Genomic DNA, 7,500 nt, shown 5'->3' with positions numbered 1-7,500 from the left:
GAATTGACTAAAATTATGAACAATATAGTACAGTTGTATGTATAAAAATAGAAATGTTAAATAATATGCATTATAATACAAATAATATAACAGAGTAGTGTAGATAGCAATAAAGCTAATAAGTTGAGTAGGAAAGGCACAGAAGTGAAGGAGTAGAGTTTCAGAATAAGAGAAGTTGCGGCGATCGGTTCTTGAGACTGAACATGTTTGAATATTAATGAATTAACTTCGAATGATTCGTCTTTTAACACCGAAAAGAACAGGTTATGGGTTTGTAACTGGACAGATTATCAAATAATATAAAACTATTGTTTTCAGTATAAACAGGGACATTGAAGAGTGATATGTATATCCAATCTCACCAAATTGACAATATGGACTTTGTGCATTGTTTTCCGCGTACATATGTTAATTCAAGCTGCTACCATGCATTCGTAAACGTGCATATAGACCATTAGACGTCCGCTCCCGATCGTAGTAATGCTGGGGATTATTATCATTTATCTTTGTTTATATTTACAGGTGCCGTTCTGACAGATTCAGGTAGATTGTTACATTATTTTGTAGTTGATGGTAAAAATAATAGTAAACATATTGTGATTTACATTGAATGCTTCGAAAACTGTTAGAATTACTAAGTGGATAAGCCGATCTTTCACCCATGCTAGAGGGAATAAGTGTACACAAATATTGGGGTTATATTAAATTATACAGTTTATAGAAGTGTATAAGTGTATGTTGTGTTCTCTTATTTTTATAAGTTCGAGAGCCGTTGAATTATATAAATTCTCCAAAGATGCAAAACGTGTCCCCTCGCTAAATATCCTTGCTGCGTCCTGCTGGATCTTTTCAAGTCATATTTCATCTTGTGTAGTAATGCTATTTGAGAATAAATCAGCGTATTCAAGAATTGGTTTAATAAATTTTGCGTATGTCGATATTAGGGACTTTATATCGAGCGTAAACTTAAACGTTTTTATAAGATTGATTATGCGTCATGTTTTCTTCTTGATTGAACCAATATGGTCGTGTCAGGAACATGAACACGATAAAATAAAAGCCTAGATGTTTATTAGACGAAACATCAATGATTTGGCAGTCGTTGAAAAAGAGATTGGGATGGATTGGGCGGTTTATTTCTCTTCATATTACCAATGATTCGGGTTTGTATGGATTCAAGGAAAACAACCGCTTATCAGTCCATTATTAAATTTTTGCAAAGTCAGAGTTAAGATGAAAAGCTGCATCAAGCGGGTTGTCAACGATTATATATAGTGTGCAAACGGGCGAAATGGACTGTGAATATCTCGTACAATTTCATATATGTGTATTAACAAAATGAAGGGCCCTAAGATATAACATTAAGGAACACCGGCATATATTAGCAATGTGTCAGATTGGAAGCCGGAGATTTCAACACATTGGTTCCTCTCATGGCAGAAGATTTCACGAGATACCACTTAGTCGGAGCGTGTAAATAATGCCTTAGACATGTCACAAAATACGGATCTAACGTCCTTACCTTCGTCGTAGATTTATGTCACACGTATATGAAAGTAACCAACATACTATTGAAAAGTATACATGTAATTAGCAGTAAAACACGAAACAAGCAACAAGAACACACTTGTCCCTTTATCCTCATGCTACGAATTATATTTAAACATAAACGCGCGATAGAAATAGTTCGTGAATGTTTGGTGAATTATTTAAATGATACCGGTATTGACTAATCATGACATACATTTGAAACCGATATCTCAAAATGCGTGTGCATCTTTACGATGTTTTATGTTGTTTTTTTACACCGTGTCTAATTAAAGTTTCATATAACATGGCAAGAAACAAAAATGCGATGTGTATAGACAATCCTAGAAATCTATACCTCCCGGATTACCCGCCCCTGAAGACTCTCGCGTGCCTCCAAAACGGTACTGAAGAAATAAACATGGACCTATATATGTGTGTATAGGTCCCTACGCAAAACAAGGAAGCGAAACGGGTTTATCAAATATTTTTGAGGATTTAAAGAGTTTCTGTTATCGATCTGACAACCACATAATAGTTCGTGTTGTTTTTAATTAATATAAATTACGTAATTAGTAGATATAAGGTTCATCTGCATTTGTTTAAGAGTAATAACACACACAGCATGGACATGGACCTATTTGTGTAGGTCCCTGGCATGAATAATGTCTTGATTGTCATTTAACATGTTATTTAAAGGTGACGCGTGATATCTTATCTAAATTTCGGTATCAACACATGTGCAGACATGTGGTGTCACGGGCAAACCCATAAACGCTTTTAATCCACACTTGGAACATCGCCTGCCATTGAGCGAATTCGTTCGCGCCTTTGTCGCTGATGTTTTTTTCAAGAGATGTATGTTGCTGTCATTTATAATCCGTAATTAGAGAAAAATAAACCACTTATTTTGTGCGTGTTTTTATTTTTTACGCGTAAATTTAGACCGTTTTACGAACATTTAATAAAGACATACGTTTAGGAAATCTAGAGAACACAATTGGAACTATTTAAGTTTATTTAAGGCTCATTATTATTCATGTTGAACATTTCAATCATGAATTAAGATGTTATTAAGAAAATTTAATAATATTTCAGGCAACATGTAAAACGTTATTTAAATAATAATATAAGAAAGTTGAAGACAAAAGCTGATATGTCCTTTTCAATAAAAAAGTATGACATATCCTGACATCTTACACTGTTTTGCAAGCGAATAACTCCGATACTTGTTCATTTAAATCACAAAATTCATTTCCGGCTAGTTATTTTTGTATTAGCTTGAGAGCGATTTTTAAATAAAAGATTGCTAAAAACCACTTTAGTTTTAGACTAAACTAGATACATTATTTTAATTTAAAAAAATCTCTACCTGAAAATCTTTCAGAGTTTCGATAACAATGATTTACGTAACAATTTTAGAATCACAAACTTCATTTCGGCTATAGATTTGTATATTACCTTTAAAATGACACAAGGGAAATATTAATAGCGAAATGGTAACTGTTAAGACAAACAAAGAGATGTATTATTAAATTAAAAAAAAAGTCCTAAGTCTTTTATCTTACAACGTTTCTTAATGAATATCTCCGGAAAGTATAGAAAGTATTACATTTAATAAGAAATAATATAGGCTTAAACATAGGCAGATATCAATGTCTACATCGATCTTAAATCTATCTAATTAATATCAAAGATCTATCCAAAAAATATTGTCTGAATGGATGTTTCCAATCTTTATATATTGATAGATCTTTGTTAATATCTCCGGCACTATTTACGCTAAAATCACAACGTTTACTTCACACTTTTGATATTTCTATACCTTTATAATTATGCTTGAGTAATTTTATTCCATAAAGAAATAATACAATTTTATACAAAGGCATTACTGAAAGGTATGCTTAAAAATGCCAACTTGGCCTTTAACATTACGTGTTGTCACTGAATATTGTTGCAGAGACACATATTTTATGAATATTTCGTGTATATTTTTTATTTAAATTATATTGATTTACGATGTGATACATATTGACACTTGGTGTCATGTTTCACTTGTTTTCAATCCTAATGTGCGAAGTTATAAAGTACTGTTTATTGGAATAAAGCGGGTGTACACTATGATTACGTTGTAATCTGTCAAATTCTTCAGTACCGTTTTCAATCGCGGGTTACGTAATAGCCAATATGGCGGCGCCCATATTATCGATTCTGGGATAGTCTATACTTCAACTAGTTTTATGTCTTGCCAACGGTACTTCTATTCGTCAACTTTTTTCATTCTACGCATAGGTTGGTGTTTAAGCGGTATGTTTTTTTATCGTTTAATGATTGTATGAACACATTTGCCGGCTTTGACAGCTTCACTGCACAAATACAAGCGATTGTTTTTTTTGGGTGTGTGACGTTACTTTGAATGTAAGGGTTTTCATAAAAGAGTTTGATGCGCATTATTGATATGAAGATTTAAACCGCTGACCAACTCAGCTTTTATGACGTACTTTCGTGTGCATATAGATTTATATACAACTTGATTATATATCAAATCAATGCACTAAACTTAACTTATTATTCGTCGTCTTAGCTACCCACCTTAAACATTGTAATAAAATCGAAATAATTATCGTCGATATAGATGTTATAATTTGACCAGAAATATGTTATACCTGATTGATCGAAACTATTGGTTAACCTTATTTAAACTTAAGTGTGTGGACGACGTTATTTATATTTGCATATACTGCAGGTTATGCTATGTTTTACCCTGTACATTTACGATGTGCCAATTGCAATATTTTCCTACCGGAAGGTTAATATTCTGCTTGAATGTTCGTTCCCAGTATTTAAGTTGGTAAGTTTTCCTTTGAAGGTTTATTTCAATATTCCCACATTTAATAGGAAGAAGGGTGTTCATCAGCGCATACATATACTCATTTTCCCGTTGACATGAAAAACAAAAAAAAATGTAGAAGACAATCTGATGTTGCAAACACAAAATCCTTTGTGCTATATATAGACATACCTCAGTGCCGCTAAATACGAATGACATGATGTATTGTCATCGGTAGGGAACCAGAACGAATGATCACATTGTAATTGCCCTTCAGAAGAGGCCAAAAACAAGAGGGAATGTATAATTTTTGATGTGAAAGAAAAGGGACGGACAATGAAAGTACATAACAGACTATAGTTAAATATCGGGGCGGGGCTATTTCGGTATTTGTAAAAGACACTGCCAATGTTGAATTCATTGTTTCAAGCATAATATATTTCAAAATAATGACCACTCCTATAAAATGGAAATCAGTTTCAAAATAGCATATACATATTCAGAATATCATTTACTTGGAACCGGTCATAAATTGTTAGAAAGCTGTAATTGTCATCATGTTACCTGACTAAAGATGTTCAAACATAATTATGTTACTTTTTTTAAATAAATTGTGTACAACTGCATACCTTTCATTCTTGATCGGATCATTTCGGACGAAATTCGTTTTTCTAGATTAGCTCGAAACTCAATTTCCCCACCGAATTCGTCTAGCGTAGAATTTTCCACTACGACGAATATGTTGTGATGTGGATCCAAATTACGCTCTGTATGCACTCTGTCTTTTAAATCATCGATTGCCGTGGTCAGTTGGTATTCACAGATGCGTGCAGCATCCTTCAATCACACATTGTACAATACAATTATACATTTATATACTAGTCTATATTCCATATTAAACATAATCTTTTTATAACACGCCCACACGTTATTATTATTTGTATATCATAAATCAAAGTAACATAAATATATATTTGAAGTCTTTCAATAATTGTCCCAGTTACTGTAACCGTTCCGTATGATGACATGCTATATACTAGTATATGACAATGTACAAATAGAACGTATAAAGCAGTTTAAGGTTATAGTAACATTTTGAAATTGTATGTGTTGTTTTTGTTCTTAATGTTTTGAAAAGGTTTTATCACATGTCATCGTTTTAGTGATATTTCACTGAGTGAATACTGTTATCGAATCAAATGTTTATATGCAGCGAAAAAATAATTGTTTCACAGATGTTACCAATGGTTATATATTATTTATATCAAAACTCATTGCGACTTGAATTTGTCGCATGTTTATTTTATGTGTTGATAGTTTGCTCTTAAACAAAACCTTACAGGTGCGTCGAAAGCTGTCGATCATTGGGGCTACGACATTTGAACTGACTTCAGAAATATGGTTTAGCTCATTGTTATAAGGACATGTAATTAATTACTGAGTAGGAGTATTTTTGGAGTCCGTCTAGCGATCGAGATGCTTTTGGGTCATTCAAGCTAAAATTAACACGATTAACATTCAGGCTTATTATTTGCGACAGTCCATTAACGATAACTGTCCTGGCAACCCCATCCCTATAGCGCATCGCTATGAGAAGCTTATAGACAGCGTAAAAAGGGAAAAAGCTATTAGATAGTATGCATATAATATCGAGTCTCAACTGTAGAAAGAGTCAGATATGTTGGGTATTGGAGCAGCTCAATGCAAACATTAAACAATGTATTTTCCGTCTTACAAATGTGAACATTACTTGCCTGTTTTCTATCAACAACGACACAGTCATACAGCGGACACACACTAACCCCTTTGATGGTCCCATAAGGAGCACATCAATGGTATTTTTGGAAAATGTATGTCTGACAAAATATCACATTCCTTTTTTCAAGCAGATAATTTGTTATCAAATAATCATGTTTCATTGATCAAATTATAAACAAATGTATTCAATCCCATTTTTTCGATATACGCATCCGTGGGACGCGATTTAACGTCCCTTAAAATGTCAAACTTAAAAAATACACAACACTAAATTCCCGTATTGATAGTGCGCAAGTGGTAGAGCGGTTTTCCATGTATTTTTCAATTAGAACGATTTCACGACAACGGTTGATTTCCCACCACCCGCTTTAAACTTTGTATTATTTTGAATGTAAATATTTATTTGAGCGATTGTTTAAACGAGAGTGCGTGTCTTTCAAATTGTAAATACAAAAAAAAACTGACACACTTTTTTGAAAATAAAATACCGTACTGACCCCGTTTATGTGCCATTTACATGCAATCTTGCAAGCAGAGAATTTGAACAGAGCTGAAATTTTAAAATTCAAAATCCCATTTTGTTAAAGGTTTTAAGTGAACATGACCGATTATAGAGACGGATCGTGAACTGAATGTATAAGTAATATACTTATAGATTGACACAAAATAAGACCAAAGTGTTCGACGGAAAGACGAAGAGAGTAACGAAAGAAAGGCACGTGGGAGACGTAATTGCATAAAACCACTGTATGTTAAACACAAGTACGCAATTTTATACGTTATATAACATTTTGATGCATTGGATACATTCAGTGGCTTTGGAGTTAAATTTGAAACAAATTGATGAGTACCAAACTTTTAAATCTCTTTATTGTGTGTTCCAAAGTTACATTTTATTTGTTACTATGAAGTGATGTTCAACAATGTTTAATGTATTGAAATAATAAACTGTACATGGTAAATATCAGAATGCGGATACGAACATATTAAGAAGATATTGACTAAACAAAGCCTTTGCAAAGTTTGGCAATGGGTATTGCGACCGTTAAAATTCAGATGATATCGTTCCTCTCGAAAGCAACAACTGTGATGAATTATTGTACCATCGTGACACGTTCCTCGGCAAAATTCAAGAAGACTGTGACATTTGTATTTCTGTTGGTGATTTCGAAAAAATGAATGTTATAATATATATCACTTTTCATTTTGATTCAAAATCACACAATACGGACTCATTTTTAAGCATAACCAGATTCATATATGTGTACACTCCTTTAACTGACACAGAGCCGTTACCCAATATCAATTCATTTATCTATAGCATGTTTGCCTATTTAATTGTTTTAGATTGCAACAGAGCAATACAACGAACCAGTCGTTCCTTA

At 33.0% G+C, this 7,500-nt stretch overlaps 1 protein-coding gene and 1 long non-coding RNA gene across 2 annotated transcripts in view; one reads left to right on the top strand and one right to left on the bottom strand.

Moving 5' to 3' along the window:
• The window catches only part of LOC127861302 (uncharacterized), a 14,204-nt gene extending 9,013 nt beyond the window's left edge, over positions 1-5,191 (bottom strand). Inside the window, exon 1 of the long non-coding RNA XR_008040158.1 lies at positions 4,987-5,191. This is a non-coding gene — a long non-coding RNA (uncharacterized LOC127861302). The remainder of the gene's footprint in view (positions 1-4,986) is intronic.
• Positions 1-7,500, top strand: part of LOC127861301 (uncharacterized) — a 436,008-nt gene that overhangs the window by 209,188 nt on the left and 219,320 nt on the right. The window lies entirely within an intron of this gene.

The sequence above is a fragment of the Dreissena polymorpha genome, chromosome 15 (genome assembly GCF_020536995.1).
Source record: "Dreissena polymorpha isolate Duluth1 chromosome 15, UMN_Dpol_1.0, whole genome shotgun sequence".
In the NCBI taxonomy this organism is placed as follows: domain Eukaryota; kingdom Metazoa; phylum Mollusca; class Bivalvia; order Myida; family Dreissenidae; genus Dreissena; species Dreissena polymorpha.
This window is presented reverse-complemented; position numbering and strand designations above follow the sequence as displayed.